We start from the raw sequence: 23,827 nt of genomic DNA on the forward strand, positions 1-23,827 counted from the left end.
CTGGGATTAGTTGAGGGGAGGGGAAGATCTGCTTGTCGACTCCTGCAGCACAAGGATGTCAGCAGTGGCAGATTTAGATCTCCAGTTGTTTGTAGACATTGGAACAGCTGGTAGGGGAAAAGGGATTCTTTTTCTAAACTGTGGTAGGCCTAAACGGGTTCCCTTTTAATGCCACATCATCTTGCCTAAAATAGGACAGTGCCTATGCAGTATCACCACTTCCCGTGGTGGGGTAACTTGCCCCTAAGTAGTCACCTATTCTGGCTATTGGGAAGCCTATCTTTGAGTACTGATGAACCATTCTTCCATGGTGGACATGACATTGACACTTTGCATTTCACCGGTACCACTAAATAGCTGCCTCAAGCTACGTTAGGTGCCTCTCTTAGGTAATCTGGTACACTCAGTATAGGTCTAATATTTTGCATGCAGCCAGGATGGTGAATTCACTAGGCCAGAATGTAAGGTACCGTATTTTTTACTCCATAAGACGCACCTTTTTTCCCAAAAAAAAGTGGGTGGAAAAAAGGGTGCGTCCTATGGAGCGAATACTAACACACACACACACACACACACACCCTGCCCGTTACCTTATTTAGATCGGTGCCTGGCCAGGCAACGGCAATGAGTGTGGGGTTGGGTGCAGAACCTGGCAGGGAGAATTTGGTTCAGAATATTTTTTTTCTCGTTTTCCTCTTCTAAACTAGGGTGCGTCTTATGGTCAGGTGCATCTTATGGTGCGAAAAATATAGTACATTGATTTCTTTACCTTGAGAATTCCCCTTTGAGAAAGCAGAATTATGAACTTCAGTGAAATTAGAAATGAGTCATAAGAAGCAGAAAATGAAGTCGGATTTTCAATTCAGTATCCTGCTTTTTTTTATCCTAATGAGCTTCTTGTAGGATATTCATGAAAACTTTTCTTGTGTCCCCCCCCCCTCGTTCCGACTTTTTTTGGCTGACAATCTGTCAAACTTTTACTGTATTTATTTTACAGCATGTTTTTGTCAACGCTGTTTTGTGCTGAGGTTCCCACTCCCTTATAAACAAAGACATAAGTCTTTCACTTTCATGTACTGGCTACCTCGCAGAAGCTGAACCCACAGAGCCTATTGCTCATGACATTTTTACTGGCACAAAAATTATTTTTATGGGCATGAACTTTGAGATTTTTCTTTTTTTGGAGAAGGTGTTTTGGCAAACCCGCTTGGATTTCACAGCTTAGCGCCCAAATATATCAAATGAAGGCCTAGAAAATAAAACTCCAGCCAACGTGCCAAAGGGCAGATCAAAGCATCAGACCAGCAGCTGGTGATCATTCTTCGTGAATTACCATTATAACAGCATTTCCCTAATTTTGCCCAGTTGGAGCCTGACCATCTGACAGAAGAGCCCCTTGGTGCAAACAGATGTTGTCATAGCTTCAAGGAAAAAAGATAGCCCCTTCAGACACAAACTGCTAAGATACAGCCTCACAAATTATACCACTTAAAATACAGACATGCAAAAACGTGCAAAGGTTTTTTGATGGTGGTGTTTGTTTCCTTTTTATGGAATTTGCTTCCATTCTTGAACTGTGAATCCAGTACACATTTTAAACTTCCTAGACACAAGAGATGTGTTCCTGCCCGATATTGTGTGGTAATTGTGTGTGTTGGCACCTGTGGCAAACAGTACTTTAAAAAAAACAAAAAAAACAAAACACCTCGGCTAACTGCTGTGTGTTATGAAATATATCTTGGCCTCCTATTTTGGTTCTATTTGACCAAGAATATTTTGCATAAATTATCCCCCTCCCCTTTTTTTTTACAAAACCGCGATAGCAGTTTTTAGCGCAGGCTGGTGCGCTGAATGATCTGCGCTGCTCCCGACACTCAGTAGAGTTCCTGTTAGCATCGGGAACAGCGCAGAGCATTCAGTGAGCCTGCCTGAGCTAAAACCTGGTATCGCGGTTTTGTGAAAGGGGGGGGGGAGTTTAATGAAATATTAATCCTGTCCCCGAGGTGCACTTTGCTCATTCTCCTGAAATTTCAGTAGATACCATTACAGGAGCATCTGAGAAGTTTTAAAACCTCTACTGAATTCATAACCCAAAAGTGGAAACAAAAATTTGAGTGTTTATTCAAATCTGTACGTTCCTTCTTTCAAAGGAGAACTTAAGCACTAGGGGCAGCCTGACAGGAATGTGGATATTAGTTCAGAGACTCATTTGTAGAAATAAGGACTGAAATGCAGGGACATTAAAATTTTTTTTTTAAAAAGTGGATCAGTGTTAGGGCCAGCCTCCAGTCCACTGTCATGATGTTTAATTCCAAGCAAAAGTTGTACTGTATTCATTTCATTTATTTAAAATGTATGTTCTACACATCTTATTGCAATTCAGAATGACTACAATATAAATGTTCATAAAATTAGACAATAAAAATAAAAGTATTTATAAAGTAATAAAATACTATAACATAAAACATAAATATATAACATCACAAAAAATGCACCGAAATCAATTACATAAAAATTAGCACGATTTAAAATACTGTATTTTTCGCTCCATAAGACGCACTTTTTCCACCCCCAAGAAGGGGGTGGAAATGTAAGCGCATCTTATGAAGCGAAGATACAAATTTTTAAAACCTGTGCCGCCGCCTCTTTTAACCCTTCCCCCACCGCTGCATCTTTTAACCCTTCCCCCACCGCCGCATATTTTTAAACCCGCCACCACCGATGCATCTTTTAACCCTTCCCCCACGCCGCATATTTTTAAACCTGCCACCATCGCTGCATCTTTTAAACCCACCCGCTGCCATCGTCGTCATACCTGATGGTGGTCCAGCGTATTTCCTGGCCAGCGGCACACATGTCAGAAGCGCGGAGATCAGGAGCAAGCTTTCTGCACTCCCGCTTGGGCCAGCGCCAATTTCTGAATGATGTGTGTGTGTTATTTTTCCATGCAGGCAGTAAATAAAAATTTTAAAAAAGATAACTTTTTATTGGACTAACTTAGCCCCTCTTTTACAAAACTGTAACGTGGTTTTTAGCGCCAGCCACAGTGGTAACAGCTCTGATGCTCATAGAATTCCTATGAGCAACGGAGCTGTTACCACGTTACGGTTTTGTAAAAGGAGGGGTTAATATGTTTTTTGATGAGCTTTCAAAGCTATACAGACAAATATTGAAATCGTAGTTTCAGGGATTATATCTGTTCATCAGGTCAACAGCCAGAAATAGAAGTACAGTACACTATTAATTTTAAATTGCACAGACCATACTGTGGATTATTTTTAGAGTTAAAGTAATATTTTGAAGATCTCTGGACTATGGGTAAGTTTCAGTAAACAGCACAGTTACAGAAGCTGCAGGGGGGTTCGGTTTTTTTTTTTTTTTTTTACTTCTGTTCATTTTTGCAATGATTAAAATTGTTTATCACTAATTTTTCTGGTTTATCTTTTAGCTGAAGTTTAATTGAAAATTGATGTAAATATTCAGTTATTTTCCAGTTAAAAAATAAATAAATAATAAAAATTCAGGCTAAGCGTTCAGGATAAAATTGTGGATTTTTTTCCAAACATTTGTTCCTTTAAGTAAGGTGAGCTAATGGAGAGCTAGTAGAGAAAAGGGGGAAACATGCCGGCCTTCGGGAGCCCCCTGGTGTAGCTATTAAAAGTACACGGAGAGGGTCCAAAAAGAAGGCTATATGCCGGACTGAGGGTGGGGGGGGGGAGAGGTGAAGGGGTAGAAATAATGGGTCTGGAAACAGAGGAGAGGGAAAGAGATGGTGGACAATGGAATGGAGGGCGGGAAAAGAAAGGGAGAGAAGTTGGACCAAAGGGGTGGTGTGGAGAGAGGGGGGATAAGAGATACTGGTTAGAAGGGTAGTTGGGAAGAGAAAGGGAGAGATTGTGAACCCTGGGGTGGTGGGGAAGGAGTGAGAGATGCTGAATGAAAGGTTAGTTGAGAAAAGGAGAGATGGTGGATCTGGGGATGGTGGGATCCATTGCTGCAGCCACTTTTTCACTCTTCGAGCCACTGGCAGCGTAAGTGAAGTAAACACACTGCCTTCCATGGCAGGAATATTTCTCTCTGCTACTGCTAATGTCGGGGAGGGACTTAGAATTGACATTGAGTGGCGAGAATTGGTCGGTTCCGAGCTGGGGAAGATAAACAAGGAGAGTTAAGACCTCGGGCGCTGGCCTGTTCCCCGATTGCGGTGGCTTGGGGGAGGGCAGTTGGAAGGGAAGTAGATTGGAGACCCCTGCTTTAGTCGAGGACAGATTGCGGGCCGCAAAATAGTCCCTGGGGGGCCGCGTGTTTGAGACCGCTGGCCTAAGGGGTCCTATTTACAGTAAATCCTTGAAATCAGATAGGAGAGTTTAACACTGATGCTCGGACTCCAGCTATTAAATGCTTTAAAAGAAAACTTTGTTTACTGGTGTTCCCAGAATGGAAAACTAAAAACCATAGCCCTGAATCCTAAGTATAAATAGAAGTTTTGTAGGATTACTAAATGGCTTCAGTTTCGTCAAGAACTTGTCAGCCTGTTTTTATCTGATGTTGTATCATATTTTTATAGAAGAAGCATAAGAGTAGGGATGGACATTGGCTCCCTAGAAGTCACTCAGAAAGGGACTCCAGAAGTTCTGTCCAGGCACATTTAGGACTCTAGACGGTGCGTCAAAGATTTTATGATCCCTGAGGCAAGATGCTCACGGTGCCATGTTGGGTCCTATCAACGTTACTGCATACGTGGTGCTTTGAGACTTGGGCCTGTCCCAGGGTGAGGGGTTTGGGAGGATGGATGGGAGGGGGCATTCTTGTGCCAGTAGGGTCATAGGGAGGGGGGGTAGGCAGCCTGAGAGAGGGAAGATCAGCTGTAGGCTGCTACCCGGAAGCAGTCAGGTTGAAAAGATGTGGGTTTTTTTTTGGTTTGTTTGTTTTTTATGCTGATCTCAGCTTGGAATAAGAAGGCTCTATGTGCAGAACTCTCGGTGTCCGGTCAAAAGCGTGCCGGGACAAAGGCGCGCCCAGACAATTGAGCGCAGCGCGCGCCGCTCTAAATTACTGTTTTTAGTGCTCCGAGGGGGGGGTGGGGGGGAACCCCCCCCACTTTACTTAATAGACATTGCGCAGCGTTGTGGGGGGTTGTAACCCCCCACATTTTACTGAAAACTTCACTTTTTCCCTGTTTTTAGGGAAAAAGTTCCGTTTACAGTAAAATGTGGAGGGTTACAACCCCCCAAACCCCCCATAACGCCGGCGCGATGCCTATTAAGTAAACTGGGGGGGTTCCCCAACAAAACCCCCCATCGGAGCACCTAAAAACTGTAATTTAGAGCGGTGCGTCGGCGCGCGCTGCGCTCAATTGTCGGCGCGCGCTTTTGTCTTTCGCGCCGTTGTCTATGAACCGAACTCTCGGTAGTGAATGCCAAAGGGAAGGTTCTAAAATGAAAAAAGGCAGAGTTCCTTGTGGATTCAAACTGAGCAGCTTTTGCAGGAGGAATAAAAAAAAGAAGCATCGTAAAGTGTGCACAGTGTTCTGTTTGGTACATGGGGGAAGCGAGGAAAGCTAGCAAGGTTTGCAAGTATCCCGCTAGATATTGGCAATTAAGCACCCGATGGCCCATCTAATGTGCTGGGTCTGCCCTCCTGCCGCACAGTGCTCTAGGTCAGTGTCCTGCAAACGTTGTTGAGCTCCGGCACAGTAAATGTAGTGGCCGCAGCTCAAGGCATCCGGAGGTGCGTGGATGTCACCATGATGGCATCCGCGCACGCGCGAAGGCCCCTAGACGAGCCCTGAGCCACCAGTGGAGGGTCCCAGCAGGGGAGAGGGCCGGAGAGAAGGAGAGGCCCTGGCGACAGCTGATTGCCTACAGAACGTGTTTCTCGCGCCTCTCCTCCCCCCCCCCCCCCCCCCCCCACCCTCCCTGTATAGGTAGCATGGAATTATTGCTACTGCTTTGGTTTTGGCAAGGTACTAGTGACCTGGATTGGCCACCGTGAGAATGGGCTACTGAGCTTGATGGACCATTGTTCTGACCCAGTAAGGCTATTCTTATGTTCTTATGTGATGAGGTTGAGTCTGAGGCACTGTGGAATAAGGCATTATGACATCACAATCTCAGCTCTGGAATGTTGCTCTCATTGAGGTTCCGGAATCTTGCTATTCTTTGAGATGCTGGAATGTTGCTACTCTTTGGGATTTGGCCAGGTACTAGGGACCTGGATTGGCCACCCTGAGAATGGGCTACTAAGCTTGATGGGCCATTGGTCTCACCCAGTATGGCTATTCTTATATTTTTATGTTCTTACGTGATGAGGTTGACTCTGAGGCATTCCGACATCACAATCTCAGCTCTGGAATATTGCTCTCATTGGGGTTCTGGAATCTTGCTATTCTTTGAGATGTTGGAATGTTGCTACTCCTTGGGTTTTGGCCAGGTACTAGGGACCTGGATTGGCCACCGTGACAACAGGCTACTTGGCTTGATGGACCATTGGTCTGACACAGTAAGGCTGTTCTTATGTGAACCGTCACATCACTGTTGAGGATGGCTCTGAAGCACTGTGGACTGAGGCATTCCGACATCACAATCTCAGCTCTGGAATGTTGCTCTCATTGGGGTTCCGGAATCTTGCTATTCTTTGAGATGTTGGAATGTTGCTACTCCTTGGGTTTTGGCCAGGTACTAGTGACCTGGATTGGCCACCGTGAGAACGGGCTACTGGGCTTGATGGACCATTGGCCTGACCCCAGTAAGGCTATTCTTATGTTCTTATGTGTTGTGGCATACCTGAAATCTAAGGAGGCTTACTAGTGTGCCACGATACATTGCTGTAGGTGAAGATATCGCCAAGCTGTTGGCCCTACAAGGTTGGTCACCTACACTGCCTAACTTTGGCCATTACCTTTTTTTTGCCTTTGCTGCTGCTTACCATGCTATGTACAGAATGAGGCAAAACTAAAAGTTCTCTCAGCAACCGCTTTGAACTTCAATGAGAAATTTTACATACTTTATTTAGTCATCGTACTTAATGTATTGCTATTAAACAGCATTTAATTAATTTAAGCTACGTAAGATGTTGCATTCTGACATTACTACCTAGCAATCTTTGTGCGTTAAAAGTGTTTGAGCTAAAACACAGTAAAATAGCATAATTCAAATGATACATCAGTAAATGACGGCCGATGAAGACCTGAATGGTCCATCCAGTCTGCCGAACCATACACTCTCTATAAATTAATGGTTTAACTTAAATTGTTCTTTTTCGTAGATATTTCTGATACAATAAACGATGTGTCAGAACAGCGCTGCATACGTCTGGTAACGCTATAGATAGAAATAATTAATAGTAGTGGTAGTAATTTCATAGTCGCTGTCAATGCTCAGAGTGGCCATTTCATGTTTCATTTGTTCGTGATGATCGCCTTTAACTTAGGGCTCCTTTTACGAAGCCGCGTTTAGCGGTTTAACGCGCGGAATAGCATACGCGCTAAACTGCCGGCCACGCTAGCCGCTACCGCCTCCTGTTGAGCAGGCGGTAGTTTTTCAGCTAGCGCGTGATAAAAAGTCGCGTGTGATAAAGCCGCTAACGCGGCTTCGTAAAAGGAGCCCTTAGGGTCACTCCCTTATACATCGCGGTCTAAGGAGTGGTTACTCTTTTTCGTTATTGCAATTCAGTATTCTTCGTATTCTCTGTTTTGCTTCAAATTAGTTGCTTCAAATTAGTAAAAAAAATAGAATAATCAGATCCGTCTACAGACCATGCCCAGGAAACTTGCTATCTATGCCCAGTTGTATCTGAGAATGCCCCACACCTATTGCCCGCTGGTTAGCCTTGTCTTTTTTACTTACAATAGGAGCAAAATGTAATTGTTTCACTGGTCTGTGCAAGATGGCTTTGTCATATCCCCTTTTCGGCAGTCTACTGTTACACGGTTGCATGAGCATGTAAGTTTCCAGGCCTATATTTAAAAAAAAAAAAGTTTAAAACAAGACGGTTTCCAAAATCACTGTCTCGTATCATCAGTGATAACTATGTTTGACTTAATACTAATACTGTAGTTTTAAATAATTTGTACCTTGCAGAAATCCTTCTTCTTAGGCTGAGGCGGACCTTCTATTCCTCTGCTGTGGGGGGGGGGGGGGGTCTGTTTTTAACCATGTCACCGCAAGGAAGAAGGAGGCATGAAATTGAATTTCTGGGTGGTTGTTTTTTTTTAATGTCGAAAGGTACCAGTATTAAAATTTCCTCTAGTGAAAGGGTCCTTATACAAAACTGCAGTATGCGCTAGCGTGTGCTTACCACGTCCTGCGATAAATTTTAAAAATGTTTTTTATTTTCTCGGAAAGGGCCGTGTTAGGGGGTAGAGAGTAGGTGTGGCAGTGCTAATCAACATGTGAGGTATTGCCACACACTAATCGATTAGCACAGGAGGGGGTGTCTTACTGCCTTCAAAACAGGTGGCAGTAGGGGCTCACGTGGTAGTTTTTTTTGGGGGGGGGGCGGGGTTAATGGCTGTATGCTAGCTGCAAAATTAGTGTGTGGCCATTAATTCAGAAAATGGAAAAAAATCGGCCATTTACCAGCCGTGGCAAAAGTGATCTTAGTAGCGTGTGGGAAAAGACCTGCGTGAAGGGCGCGCTAAGGCCACATTTGTCGCAGTTTTAGTAAAAGTGAAATGAGTTGCCTGCATGTTTAAGTATATGTAGATTGTTACTAAAAATCATATTTTTCATATAGATGGGGGGGTGTCAAAAAATGATGAGCCCTCTGTCAGACTCCAGACTTGACTTATTTCTCTCTTCTACGAGTATTATAGGTCTCTCTGCTTATGAATTCTGTTGCTATCAGATTATAGGAGTTCACAGTTAGTTTGTAAATGTAACAGACTTATTTCCACAACAGTACATAAGGAGGACAGTAAGTTGTACCTGCTAATTGCAAATGGATGGATTTGCAAAACAGATGGATTTTTTTTTTTTAATTTTTTTTTAGGTCTGCAATGGATATTCATTGGTTCTGCCATGGATTTTGCCTTGAGAGCGCAATTTTCAAAACTCCGCAGGACAGGTGCAGAATCCATGGGTACTTCTACTGCGGACATTTGTGCCTGCTTTTTCTGTAGGAACTTTTTTTAATTCATCATTTTAAAAGCTGGAAACTACGTGCGTTGTAATATTCCCTGACCGTGGCAAAATGTCTGCTGAATTGCCTTCAAAAGCACGCACTTTGTAAAAACAGTTGGTGTACGTTTCTCTGCACAAAGGGGTGGGCGGTTTTCAAAAAACCTTTTTATCTTTGTGGACAGTCATTTAGGGGCACAAGGAGCATTAGTGCACCCTTGCATGGGTTTTTCCATACGCTAAGGCCCAAGGGGTTTTTTTTTTTTTTCCTATTAATGGCCAAGCGCTAATGTTACCTTTGGTATGTGCCCCCCAAATAAAAATTACAGCATAAGTGCTTACCGTCACTCAGTTTGTAGGTGGTAGGGACTCACGTGATAATGAGGATCAGCGGTCTCCAACTCAAACCCTTTGCAGGGCCACATTTTGGATTTGTAGGTACTTGGAGGGCCGCAGAAAAAAATAGTTAATGTCTTATTAAAGAAAGGACAACTTTGCATGAGGTACAACTCGTTATAGAAACTATAACGAGTTATAGTTCGTGCAAAGTTGTAATATAGTTTATAAATCTTTCCTTAATGGCTTCTTATAATTTCAGCTTTACACAGCTGAAAGCAGTGCAACATGCAGAAAGTGAAAAACTATCAAAGTATCAACTGCAAGAGACAAGAATTTGGACCAACTATTTTGAGGCCCTCGGTATTATAAAGAATGATTCTTTTTAGAAAACATGTGCCTTAATCTAATCTAATCTTTGGTTTATATACCGGGTCATCTCCCAGTGGAGCTCGACTCAGTTCACATGTAATTAAGACTAGAGTACATAGCAGAAAACATAGGAGAAGGAAGAGCTAATTAAAAACTAAAGTACATAAGAAAAGCGTAAGAAAAATTACTATATTATTATCATTTTGTTGAGGTTGTAGTTAAACCATTTAACCCTTTCAGGACCATAAGGATCGTAGGCCAATTTTTGTGGATTTGACGACATTTTTATGGTAAAAAGGGCTTGCAGATGCCAAAAAATTGATTTTTTGTGTGAAATATCATTATTTTTTTTTAAAAAAATCAAACTTCTGGCTTATGGACAGTGTGGCAAGTGAATCTTCTCGTCAATCTGGCAACGACGCTAATGAATGAATGTCGGAACCAGTTTGTTTACATAAAGGCAGTATCATATGGAATCCGTACATATCAAATTTAGAACTGTAGACTATCCCAATCAAAATTTATAGGATTTTAAAGTTATGGGACAAATATGTCCCTTGGTCCTGAAAGGGTTAAAAATTGCGAGAACAACAAAGTTTTCAGGAATTTATGAAATAATTGCAGCTGGCCTAAAAACCTAATGGAGTCGGGAAGAGTTAATTCCAGATCTCTACAAACTTGGAAACAAAAGATCGACTGAGCTTCCCAGCAGATTTAATTCCCTTAAAGGAAGGAAAAGCTAGCTTATATCTTTGTGTGTTTCTCAAATGGCAAAGTCTAAGGGTATTCCAACATAAAGGGACAAAAGAATCAAATATTCCATAAAGAAGCTTGAAAATTATGCATGCGCATTTAAACTGGATCCTAAAGCGAACTGTGGGAGCCAGTGAAGCCGCCTTCAGCTCTCACCCCCTTGAGCCCAGACACACGCACAAGCTGCACTGCCTCCAATGGTTGCCTTACGTTCCGTTCCCGCCTCACTGCTGTAATCTCACGCAAGCGCTTTCCTGCGTCTGCACGCGCTTGGATGCCACCTCACAATCGCATACAGATGCAGGAAAGTGCTTGCATGAGGTTACGGCGACCGCCGGATGCCACCGCCAGACACTTAAGGCACAAGTTTTCCATAAAGAATCATTCTTTATAATACCAAGGGCCTCGAAAGAGTACCTGGCATGGGTCGTGAGCTTGAGACTACTGGGCCATATGGTCTTTATCTGCCTTCATTTTCCTATGTTTCTACTTTCTCTGAAAAAGCTTCCAGTTTCATGAACTTTTCAAAAAATGTTTGGTGTGCAGAGCTGATTTTTAAAAAATCTATTTTAAAGATGATCAGGCTTCCCTGTTTGCAATGATAAAGTGACTATCAATGTGAGCGTGCTTCTAAAATACTATTACCTATTGCTAATTTGTTTGGTTATCATCAGCAAGTGCTTTTCAAAAAAAAACACACATACATAAACACATTAAACAAAACAAAAAACCTTGCCCCCCCCCATCCCGCCCCACTGAAGTTCCAAATAGGACTCAGCAGTTTCTGCAATACAAGCGTTCATTGTAAAGCACCTGACAGTCAACCAAGGGCAGAAGGATTCCCTTGTATGTGTCGAAAGTAGGGCTGGGGCAGCTGCCAAACAGGAAACTGTGTTTAGTGAATGGAAAAAATAAAAAAAAGGAGAAAGTGGGCGTCGCTGACTGAGCAACTTCCCATTACATCACTGCCCAAATAAGGAGTTATAGAATAAACTTTTTTTCTCTTCTTCTTCTTCTTTTTTTTCTATTACAGCCAAGCTTAGCGTCTAAGGGTTCCTCACCACTTATGAGGCAGAGTGAAGAGCCCGCCGTGCAGGAGAGAGAGCTGTAAGGTCCTAGCAGGTAAGGTGACTGCTTGGCAGTGATTCTCTCTGTTCTCATTCACTTTCTGTATCAATTCATATATCTGTTTTGTGTTTGTATGTGGGGTGGGGAGCGGATGCTGAATATAAAATATATAGGTTGGAAGCGGTGCAAAGTGCAACTTTTAAAGCGAGCTGCTTTGTCAACATGTGGCAGCTAGGCCATTCATTTCTGATGAAGTCACTTGCCTACATTAAGTAGCCACGAGCCTCCTTGATGTAGTAGTGGTGCACGGCAAAACACTACAATGAGGGGGGGGGTGTGGAGGGAGAGGGATGGGGGGGGTTGCTCTTTTGCAGCAAAATGTAGCTTTTGGATTATCGGATTTTGCATATGTATTTTTTTATATTTTTAAAAAACTTTTTTTTTTTTTTTTGAGAGGTTGGGGAACAGAATGGGAGGCTGTTTAGGTTTGGTTTTTGTTGGGGTTTTTTTTTTTTTACAATAACAGTGGAAAAAATATTTATTCATGGCATTTTCATGGTTATTGCTGGGCGAGACTTTCTCTCGTGACTGAAGATCTAAACATGTATCATAGGAACCTGTACTTCAGTCATTAAGGGCTTCTTTTACAAAGGCATGCTATCTGCTACCGCCTCCTTTTAAGCAGGCGGTAATTTTTCAGCTAGCGTGCGCTAAAAACGCTAGCGCACCTTAGTAATAGGAGCCCATGAACACCCTAGGACAGGGGTAGGCAATTCCGGTCCTCGAGAGTCGGATCCAGGTCAGGTTTTCAGGATCTCCACAATAAATATGCACGAGATAGATTTGCATCTCAAGGAGGCAGTGCGTGCAAATCCATCTCGTACATATTCATTGTGGATATCCTGAAAACCTGACGTGGCTCCGGCTCTCGAGGACCGGAATTGCCTACCCCTTGCCCTAGGAAATTCTGGGATGAAACAAGTTAGGGAGTACCAACTTTCCTAGATATTTCTGTTTCATTTTATAGGACTTTATACATTTTTTTTTTTTTTTTTAATTGAAATTTAACATCCAGTTTGCCTCCAGTTTTGAGGTGGACTTCTGCATGAAATCCTGGCCTTCTACCTGTCTGCGGTTGATCTGAATGAGTGTTTGTAAAGGGTCTTTCAGCTGTGACATTCAGTACAACTTGAAGGGCTGTCTTTCATATACAAGAGACTAAAATCCTCCGAGGTCTTTTACTTTTTCTCATGCCATCTTGGAGTTTGTCATTCATTGCTGCATCTGGGTTTCCAATACCGTATTTTCACATAGATAATGCGCACATGGGTATAGCGCGCAAAAAACACATATTTATGTACATAAATTTTTATATACCGCACACACCCGTATACCGCGCATGCTGCCCGACTCTCCTTTCGCCCGCCCCGACTCTCCTCTGGAGACCCTGACTCTGTTTTCGCCCGCCCCGACTCTCCTTTCCTCCTTGAAGTCCTGTCCCTACCCTGAAAGCCTGATGCCCCCCCACCCCCCGACGTCCGATTCACCCCCCCGCAGGACCGCTCGCACCCCCACCCCGAAGGACCGCTCGCACCCCCACCCGAAGAACCGCTCGCACCCCCACAGCCTCACCCCCCTCCCCCATGGAGAAGCTGTCTACCTTGTTTCCGGATGCCAGCGAGCCCAGCTGTTTCCTCTGCCGGCGGTCCCGCCCCTTCTCTGAGCCCTGCTGTGCTGCTTTTTCTTCCGGCGGCCCGCCCTTTCTCTGACATCAGAGAAAGGGCGGGACCGCCTGAAGAGGAAGCAGCGCAGCACAGGGCTCTGAGAAGGGGCAGGACCACCGGCAGAGGAAGCAGCTGGGCTGGCATCCGGAAACAAGGTGGACAGCTTCTCCATGGGGGAGGGGTGGAGGCTGTGGGGGTGCGAGCGGTCCTTCGGGTGGGGGTGCGAGCGGTCCTTCGGGGTGGGAGTGCGAGCGCTCCTTCCGGGTGATGAATCGGGCGTCGGGGGGGGGGGAACTATGTAAAAAAATTTTTGTACAACGCGCTCACGCGTATAACACGCAAGGGTATGCGCGGTTTGTAAAAACCACGTATAACGCGCGCGTTATATGCGAGAAAATACGGTAATTCACTTTATCCTAGAGAAAGGGAACAGCGTCTAAGGCTTGGAATATGTTTTTTTTATTTTTGCTTTTAATCATTCTATTTCACCTCCAAAAAATTCAGGTAGGACCTTCTTTTCTTCAGATTTTACTCCATCTTAAAATCAGTTTTGGGGGGTTGTTTTGATTTCTCTGAAGTGAAAAAAAACTGGAAGATTCAAAGAGGTCTAGCAGCAAAACTGGGATCAGAACCCAGACATAATTCCATATTTGAAATTCAAGGTTTTTTTTCCTCCTAATTATTAACAGTCAAGCCTTGTATACTGCTTAGTAATAAGGCAACTTATGACTCGACATTAGCATATTAATACTTGTTTGCTGTGTTAACAGCCAGCGCCGTATGCTTGGAACACCTTATTATGCTGTATGCTTGGAACAAGCTGCACAAATCCCTATGGCAGGCTCCATCTCTGGCCAGCTAAAAGCTCACCTTTTCGAGACTGCCTTCAACTCCTAACTTCTCTCACCTTGGGTTCCGCCTCTTTAACCCTATATGTCAGGTCTGTTTGTCCAAGTTAGATTGTAAGCTCTTTTGAGCAGGGACTGCCTATTAAATGTCAAAATGTACAGCACTTCGTATGCCTTTCAGTTCTATATAAGTGATAAATAGTAGTAGTGGAATATAATATGTAAAATTCTTGAACTGTAACCACAGCAAGGTGGTATATCCAATCCCATCGCCCTTCTTTTCTGTAAAGTCCACCCTCAAATCCAACATCTCTCCATTTCTTTTCCTTCCATTCTTTTCCTATTCATGTCCATTATCTCTCTCTCTCCCCCCTCCCTCCCCTCCACCCCCATGAGCAGTGACACAAACTTGGTGGTGAGCAGCACCAAGCTCTTCTTGTGACTGCTGGAATTTACCTCCTTGGCTATAGCTTCTACTGGTGGCCTCTCCAGTTCTGCTCATGGATCTACAGCCCATTCCCCTCTCCCTACCCATGATTCAGCATCTGCCCTCACCCCCGCCTTGCTAGTCTTCCTTAAAGATAGTCTTCTGTTGGTCCCCAGCGGTGACTTGCACATATGTTGCCTGCAGCCTGCTCCAAAACTTTCCTTCTGGCCCATCCAGCCGCTTGTGACATCATTTCCTGTTTCTGCATGAGCAGGACTGGGCAAAAGGAAAGCTTTAGATCAGGCTTCAGGCAGCAAATGTGCAAAGCAGCTGCTACCATGGAGCAACAGAGGGCTAGCTTTAGGGTAGACTGGTATAGAGGAGGCTAATGGTAATGAATTGAGGGGCGAAGGTGCTATATTTTGCCAAAGATGGGTTGGGAGTGAAAGAGAGCAGAAGAGATGTTTGGAGGAGGTGGGAGATGCTGCAACATGATTAATTTTTAAAATCGTAATTAGTAATGCATTAATTGCAAGTTAACTGCGATTAACTTGCAGCCCTAATATGTACACACATGCACTTTTAATTTTTATCCTCCTTTGGGAGATTTGGAGGAGAACAGTAAAAAAAAAGAAATTTTAAGACTATTTAATGAGTCACTTACCTATGCATATGTTTGGGGGTTTATTGTTTGGAGTGGGGCAGAATATTTTTAAAAAGTAAAAGCAAATGTTGGAGTGTAGATGCAGAGCACCTTAAGGACCAGTTGCAGTGGTGTCGCCCAAATATGCTTCTGCGTTCCTTACAAGGATGTTTTTCTCAGCCAGCATAGATAGAAACATGATGGCAGATAAAGGCCAAATGGCCCATCTAGTCTGCCCATCCGCAGTATCCATTATCTCTTTCATCACATAATTTGCCCTCTTATTCACTGAAACTAGTTGACTTTAGTGAGGAAATCATTGGTGAAGACATTGAAGCTTCACAAATTTCTTTTAGTAGATATATGGAAAGTGGGTAAAAGAACCAAGGGGATATTGAAAGATCCAGTACAACGTTTCTGTGATTTTTCTCATCAGGTGATCTCTAAGCTAAAGGACATGGATTTGAACATTCATTCTTTAGATTCTGATTACAAGAAGGTGGAGACTCAGATTGGAAAGCTTCAGCAAGTAGGTACGTCAGGGGTTAAGGACAGTCTGTATTTACACAGACATATTAAAAAGAAGGAAAATCAACCTGAGATTCCCAAATGTTCCAGTGTCCCCGTTATCAGTAGAGAGATTTTTGAGAAAATATTTTGAAGTAGTATTGACTTTATCAAATGCAGCAGCTATTACTATAAAATTGTTATTATTTACCGTAAAAATTTACTGTATAAAGCTCAGAGGGAGATACCAGAGTGTAATATATTGGAGGATTTAGCTGCTTTCTTTGAAGTCTTCTCAGAACGATATATCATCATGTTCCACCCTCCTGGTTTCTTTTTCTACAGAGCTTGATAAATGAACCCCCTCTTTTACAAAGGTGCGCTAAGTTTTGTAGCGCACGCGAAGCGCTAACGCGTGTATGTTATCCTATGGACACGTTAGCGGTTAGCGCATGCATTGATTTAGCCCGTGCTAAGTCTGCGCTAAAACACTTAGCGCGCCTTTGTAAAAGAGGACCTAAATGTGTTAAAGAATTACTTTAGAAAAACAGATTCCTTATTTTGTAAAAGGAAGTTACAGGTTTTTCTGGATGTGTCCAGAAATAACTCAGTTGAGACACCTCCCGCCCTTTCCCCTCCTCTAAAAATGCCTCTTTTCGCTCTATGCGTTTAGAGGCAGGGGAAAGGCCTAAGCTGGTTTTACATATGTCTAAAACCAGCTTTGATTATGGGTACTTGGACGATAAGGCTTTTTGATCGTCTAAGTACCCATTGAGGCCACTTTTTAGACGTTGGTTTGTTTTGGGGTTTTTTTTATTATGAGCCCTTTAGAATTTATGATAGGCATTTCAACAAATTTTAATAGAACTTGGAAACTTAGTGTGCCGCAGATTCACAAAATTTGCGAGATACTGCCATAAACCATACTGGGTGTGGCGGACTTGTTCCACCTCACCTTTTATTAATTCTAATCTTCCTATTTTATTTCATACTACTAAACCTATTAGCTTTCTAATCTTCACCGACAGCAAGCAGGGTCTCCTACCCACTGTTCGCGTTGACTGAATCTGCTGTCTGATGCCACTTTTGCTCCTGCAAACAGGAAGTGATGTCAGAGGGAGGGCTGAGCCCAGTGTGAGCAGTGAGGAGGAGTCAGTAACAAAAATCTTATATACGAATACAGGATGTCCGGTGCAGTACTCGGAGAGACCAGGAAATACACTTGGGAGTACTGGTCGACAAGTCAATGAAGCCGTCCGCGCAATGCGTGATGGCGGCAAAAAGGGCAAACAGGATGCTAAGAATGATTTAGAAGGGGATCACAAACAGTTCGGAGAAGGTTATCATTCCACTGTACCAGGCCATAGTATGCCCTTCCTGGAATACTGTGTCCAGCACTGGTCGCCGTACATGAAGAAGGACACAGTACTACTCGAAAGGGTCCAGAAAAGAGCGACTAAAATGATTAAGGGGTGGAGAAGTTGCCGTACAGTGAGAGATTAGAGAAACTGGGCCTCCACCTGCCTCCCCTTTCTACACTACTGGAGCCATTTATTGATTTGGAAGACCAGGAGTAATAAGAGGAAATTTTGTCAGGTCAAAAAATACAAAGTCATACAGAAGAGGGTACCTTAAACATAGCATTTTTAGCAAACAGATCAGGAACCCAGTGCTCTGTGAACACTTTACATATTCCTGTTACCCTCCTTCCCCCCTCTCCCTGGAGTGTATGAAGTAACAGAATCAAGTGTAGTTCTGGATCATGCATCAACTTGTTTGGATAGTTTAAGGGCCTTAGATCCTCATTTCCCCCAAAAAATAAATCCGCTGCTGCAGGATGGGCCATGCAGAGCAGATAAAAACATTTGCATTAGGAACAATTAGCTCAAACCGAAGATATCGATAAAGAAATGGAAGCTGAGATGAAGCGAGAATGCAAAAGCGGTTACACAGTTATTTTGGGAGACTTCAACTATCCCGGGATAGACTGGAGTCTTGGAAGCTCAAGATGCGCTAGGGAGACAGAATTCCTGGAGGCTACACAAGATTGCTTCATGGAGCAGCTTGTTAGAGAACCGACAAGAGGAAATGCCACTCTGGATCTAATCCTAAATGGGTTAATGGGACCTGCAAAGGAAGTGGAAGTAGTGGGACCATTGGGAAACAGCGATCATAATATGATCAAGTTCAAGGTTGAAGTAGGAATACCGAAAGGAAAGAGAACCATAACGACAACTTTCAACTTCAGGAAAGGAAACTACGAAGCAATGAGGGAAATGGTAAGGAAGAAACTTAGGAACACTTCCAAGAAATGGCAAACGGTAGAACATGCCTGGTCTTTTTTCAAGGACATGGTGAGCGAGGCGCAAAATCTGTACATCCCCAGATTCAGAAAGGGGTGCAAAAAGAGTCGAACAAAAGATCCAGTATGGATCACTAAAATAGTGAAGGAAGCGATAAGACATTAAGAAAAATTCATTCAGGAAATGGAAAAAGGCCAAAACTGAGGAGAACTGGAAAGAGCACAGGAAGTATCAAAAAGAATGTCACCGTGTGGTTCGAAAAGCCAAAAGAGAGTATGAAGAGAGGCTAGCCAGGGAGGCACAAAATTTCAAACCGCTCTTCAGATATGTTAAAGGGAAACAGCCGGCTAGGGAGGAGGTGGGACCGCTGGACGACAGAGACAGGAAGGAGGAGAAAGAAGTCGCGGAAAGACTTAACATGTTCTTTTCGTCTATATTTACAAACGAAGACACAACCAACATATCTGAGCAATTCTTCAATGGAAATCAAGCAGAAAAATTAACATCCATGGAAGTGAGCCTTGAAGATGTGCGTAGGCAGATAGAAAAACTAAAAACTGACAAATCCCCGGGTGCGGACGGAATCCATCCAAGGGTTCTGAAAGAATTAAAGGAGGAGATAGCGGAACTACTGCAGCAAATTTGCAACCTATCCCTGAAAACAGGAGTGATTCAGGAGGATTGGAAGATAACCAACATCATGCCCATCTTTAAAAAGGAATCAAGAGATGCCCCGGGAAACTACAGACCGGTGAGTCTGACCTCGGTTCCGGGAAAAATGGCGGAAGCACTGATAAAAGAAAATATCAATGAACATTTGGAAAGAAACAAACTTCTGAAAACAAGCCAACATGGTTTCTGCAGGGGGAGATCGTGCCTAACTAACTTATTGCACTTCTTCGAAGGAATTAACAAACAGATGGACAGAGGAGACCCCATAGACATCATATACCTGGATTTCCAAAAAGCTTTTGACAAGGTGCCTCACGTCACGAGCGTCTACTCCGGAAACTGAAGAACCATGGGGTGGACGGAGACGTACATAGATGGATCAGAAACTGGTTGGTGGGTAGGAAACAGAGGGTAGGGGTGAAGGGCCACTACTCGGACTGGAGGAGGGTCACGAGTGGTGTTCCGCAGGGCTCGGTGCTCGGGCCGCTGCTATTTAATATATTCATAAATGATGTAGAAACAGGGATGAAATGTGAGATAATAAAATTTGCGATCGACACCAAACTATTTAGTGGAGCTCGGATTAAAGAGGACTGCAAAGAATTGCAAAGGGACTTGAGCAAACTAGGGGAATGGATAACGAGATGGCAGATGAAGTTCAACATTGAGAAATGTAAAGTATTGCATCTGGGAAGCAGAAACCCGAGGTACAACTATACAGTGGGAGGGATGTTAGTGAACGAGAGTACCTAAGAAAGGGACTTGGGGGTAATGGTGGACATGACAATGAAGCCGACGGCACAGTGCCTTTACCATCCCTTTTTCTAATAATTCCTAATGTCTTATTTGCTTTCTTGGCCGCCGCCGCACATTGGGCAGAAGATGTCAGCATATTGTCCATGATGACACTCGGCATCCAGTAACCATGAGCATCACTTTACATTTGTCCACATTATTTTTCTTTGGCCATTTGGACGCCCAGTCTTCCAATTTCCTAAGGTCTTCCTGCAGTTTTTCACAGTCCGCATGCATTTTGACAACTTTGAATAGTTTAGTGAGATCTTTTTGTTTTGCCGCTCAGTTATCCTTACCAACCCCAGCCCTCTTCTTTCTCCCTCCCCCCCCCCCACACCAAAAAAACAAACGATCTAGGTCAGTGGTGTCAAACTGGAAGGCTGCAAACCAATCAGTTATTCAGGTTCTCCCTAATAAATGTTGATGATAAATATTTGCGTGCACTGCTCTAACTGTATATAAATATCTCCTGCATATTCATTAGGAATGGACTACTGCTATTGAGCCAAGCAGCAATTAACCCTAACTTATGGGAAACACCAGTGAGTCAATAACAGTAAATTGTGTAATCTTGTCAGCATAAATATAAAAGGTAAACACTAAAGATTTTATTAATACTGCCAACGGTTACAGGAGAGTGCTGAAAAGAATGCGGCCCGGGACAGAACCCTGGGACACTCCATAGTGTGGTCGATATGAAGCAGATCTAGACCGAGACTGAATCTATCCTTTTGAAAAACCTAGTTAGGAGAGTGGAGTGGTTCACCAGGTCTCAGAAAGGTTGATTATCAATAAAGAGCTTCTACGGAATTGATCATTTCGCTTTTCTCCATTGTGCCTGTTTGACACCCATTTGTTTGGATACCTTGTTGGCTTTTCGTGGACTGATCATATCTTCTTTGTTTGTTTTGGACTTCAATCCGTGTGACATGAAGCATGGTAAAGAATGTATGCTCAGTGCAGTAGAGGAAATGAAAACCAGTGCAGGATGTGTTGGGCTGCTACAACCCTATTGATGACTTGAGATTAAAGGTAAGCTGGATTTGCATTAGGAGCCTTCAAGCAAGGGTGAATAATTGGTTGCTTCAATGCAGAAGAAAAATGACCTCTAAAACCATGATATGGATGTTGGGAAGAACGAAGTTGAGAAACTGATTAAGGACATCAGTCGAAAGAGTTGATGAAGGCAGAGGGGGAGTTCATGGACAGCATAGTTTTCTGAACCTCAGTTGAAAAGTACAAATAGTACTGGTGCCAAGATGGTTGACGAAGGGAGAAGAAACGTAGGATTCATGGGAGGTGCCAAATGGAAGGAACATATGAAGACAGGCACCATTCAAAGAAGTACCACTTGCTGGAGGAAGAGAGAGACAAATGGTAGTAACTTTCTCAACAAAAGACAAAAGCCTTTCAGCCTAAAGGGACAGCCTTATTCCGGCAAAAGATGAGGTGGTAGAATGTAGATTGTATCAACATATATGACATCCAGACTTCCAGACCGTTTGGAGGAAAGTGGCAATATCCCAGGGGGACAAGCATGGGTAAGATAGAAATAGCCACATCAGAGATCCAAACAGAACAGGTCACTGATGGGCCTCGATAAGATCTGAAATGGGATGAGGAATTAGAATGCAGTGAGTGAGCAATTAAGAGCCCAATGTTTAAGGAAGATCTTGTAACAAAAAGAGAACAGTGAGATGGTCTAAGGAGAACATGGCACCAATACCAGGACAGGATCTTATTTTGTTACGAGGGTAAGAGTGGGCAAATGCACATCAGCAATACCAGGTCAAGAGTAATCTAAGGAAATGCTTTTTTACTGATATGGTGTTAGATGTGCAGAATAGTCTCTTGGTAGAGGTTGTGGAGACGAAGACCGTGTCTGAATTCAAGAAAACGTGGGACAAGCACTTAGTGAGTTTTATTACTGAAATTCTATTTTACAAATATTTGTATTTTTTTACTGTATTATTGTATTTCGCTGATTGTCCAGCTCTTTTTAGTGTAAACCGCCTAGAACTTTTGGTCATGGCGATATAAAAGAATAAAGTTATTATTATTATTAGGGAAAGGAGGCATAAGCTGATGGTTGTGTCGCAGTAAACAGCAGTTCCTTCTTTATAGGCTCAAAACTAACTTCCCGCTTCACCCTCTTCCTTCCAACCAGTGAAGTCTACTAAGCCTCACTCATCAGGGATGGGATGTAATCACCCAGACTAAACTTAAGCAGGTGGTCCATTCAGTTTTCTACTGCTATTAATTATTTCTAGAGCGCTACCAGTCATGGGCAGCGCTGTGCAGAGTCACGAAGGAGATGGTCCTCGCTCTAATGAGTGCACAATCTAATCAATCAAGCTAGACAAACGGAAAGACATAGGAAGGGTTACAGCTAGTAAAGGATAGTTAACTGCTGGCTAGGGTTTCCTACCACATAGATTTTATCATTTCACTTCTGTCCCAATACCACACTTTATCTTAGTCCCGTTCAGTCCTTTTTGATTGGAAGGTGTCACCCTTGGCATTTTCTGCTAACTAAAAGCAGGAATGGTGGTCTCATTTTGAGAGTGTGTGGTGCAGTGGTTAAAGCTACAACCTCAGCACCCTGAGGTTGTGGGTTCAAATCCAATGCTCCTTGTGAATCTGGGCAAGTCACTTAATCCCCAATTTGCCCCAGGTACATTAGGTAGTGGGTAAGCCAACCAGGACAGATAGGGAAAAATGTTTGAGTAAACCACTTAAACGATAAGTGGTATATAAGTAAATACATTTAAAATATAAATTAAGTTGACACTTATTCTGCTGTTCAATATATTTATTAATGACCTGGAAACAGGGATGAAGTGCGAAGTTATAAAATTTGCGGATGACACAAAACTCTCCGGTACGGTTAGATCTGTTGAGGAATGTAAAGAACTTCAAAGGGACCTGAACAAACTGAGTGAGTGGGCAAATAAATGGCAGATGAGCTTCAATGTAGAGAAATGTAAAAGTCATGCACATAGGGAAAGGAAACCCTATGTACAACTATGCGATGGGAGGGATGGTACTGGGAGAAGGCAACCTAGAAAAGGACTTGGGGGGTTTTGGTGGACAGAACAATGAAACCGGAGGCACAATGCGAAGCGGCCTCAAAAAAGGCGAACAGAATGTTGGGCATTATCAAAAAAGGTATCACTACCAGAACCAAGGAGGTTATCCTCCCGCTGTATAGGGCGATGGTGCGACCGCATCTGGAGTACTGCGTTCAATACTGGTCGCCGTACCTTAAAAAGAATATGGTGACACTCGAGAGGGTCCAGAGAAGAGCAACAAAAATGATAAAGAGCATGGAGAACCTTCCTTATGCTGAGAGGCTGGAGAAGCTGGGGCTCTTTTCCCTGGAAAAGCGGAAACTTAGAGGGGATATGATAGAAACTTACAAGATTATGACGGGTATAGAGAAGGTAGAGAGGGGGACAGATTCTTCAGACTGGCGGGGGCAACAAAAACTAGAAGGCACTCAAAAAAATTGAAGGGAGACAGATTCAGAACAAATGCTAGGAAGTTCTTCTTCACTCAGAGGGTGGTGGACACCTGGAATGCGCTTCCAGAAGAGGTGGTAGAGCAGAGTACGATTTTGGGTTTCCAAATGGGATTGGACGAGTTCCTGAAGGAAAAGGGGATTGAAGGGTACAATTAGAGGGTTACTGTACAATACAAAATGCTTTGGAGCATTAGATCACTTACAGGTCATTGACCTGGGGGGTCGCCGCGGGCATGATGGACCTGTGCTCTTGTCTCGGCAGAGGCCATGCTTATGTTCTTAGTGGTTAGAGCGCGACAATCGGGGAAGCCCATTTCAAATCCCACTGCTGTTGCTTGTAATCGCTGGCAACTTATTTAATTCTCCGTTGCCTAAGGTACAAACAGATTGGTAGCCCTTTGGAATGGAGGCGTGGCCTAACGGTTAGACCTGCTGCCTCAGCATCGTGAGGTTGCAGGTTCAATCCCAGGTGCTGTTCCTTATGACTCCGGGAAAGTCACTTAACTCTCCATTGCCCTAGGAACTACAGTTAAACTGTGAGCCCGCTGGGACAGGAGGATACGTAGCATGCCTGATTACTCTTCAGTGTATTGCAAACCACTTTGATATTCATGGAGAAAAGGTGGTATATCATATAAAAATAGCAATAACTGGAAAATACCTAGTTTACCAGATGGGAGCTAATCTCAGCATGCGTGAAATGAGATCACTGACTTTTAGGGCAGCTGTGGCACTAT

The 23,827-nt window shown here is 43.4% G+C and overlaps 1 protein-coding gene across 7 annotated transcripts in view; it reads left to right on the forward strand.

Moving 5' to 3' along the window:
• Positions 1-23,827, forward strand: part of HIVEP3 (HIVEP zinc finger 3) — a 391,298-nt gene that overhangs the window by 270,929 nt on the left and 96,542 nt on the right. For 4 of the 7 annotated variants that reach the window (XM_033954082.1, XM_033954084.1, XM_033954083.1 and 1 more), the window contains 2 exons: positions 11,614-11,702; positions 15,727-15,823. The gene's annotated coding sequence lies outside the window, so the exon portion shown is untranslated. The remainder of the gene's footprint in view (positions 1-11,613; positions 11,703-15,726; positions 15,824-23,827) is intronic. The other 3 variants (XM_033954087.1, XM_033954086.1, XM_033954085.1) reach the window with 2 other exon arrangements.

This window comes from Geotrypetes seraphini, chromosome 8 (genome assembly GCF_902459505.1).
Source record: "Geotrypetes seraphini chromosome 8, aGeoSer1.1, whole genome shotgun sequence".
Taxonomy (NCBI): domain Eukaryota; kingdom Metazoa; phylum Chordata; class Amphibia; order Gymnophiona; family Dermophiidae; genus Geotrypetes; species Geotrypetes seraphini.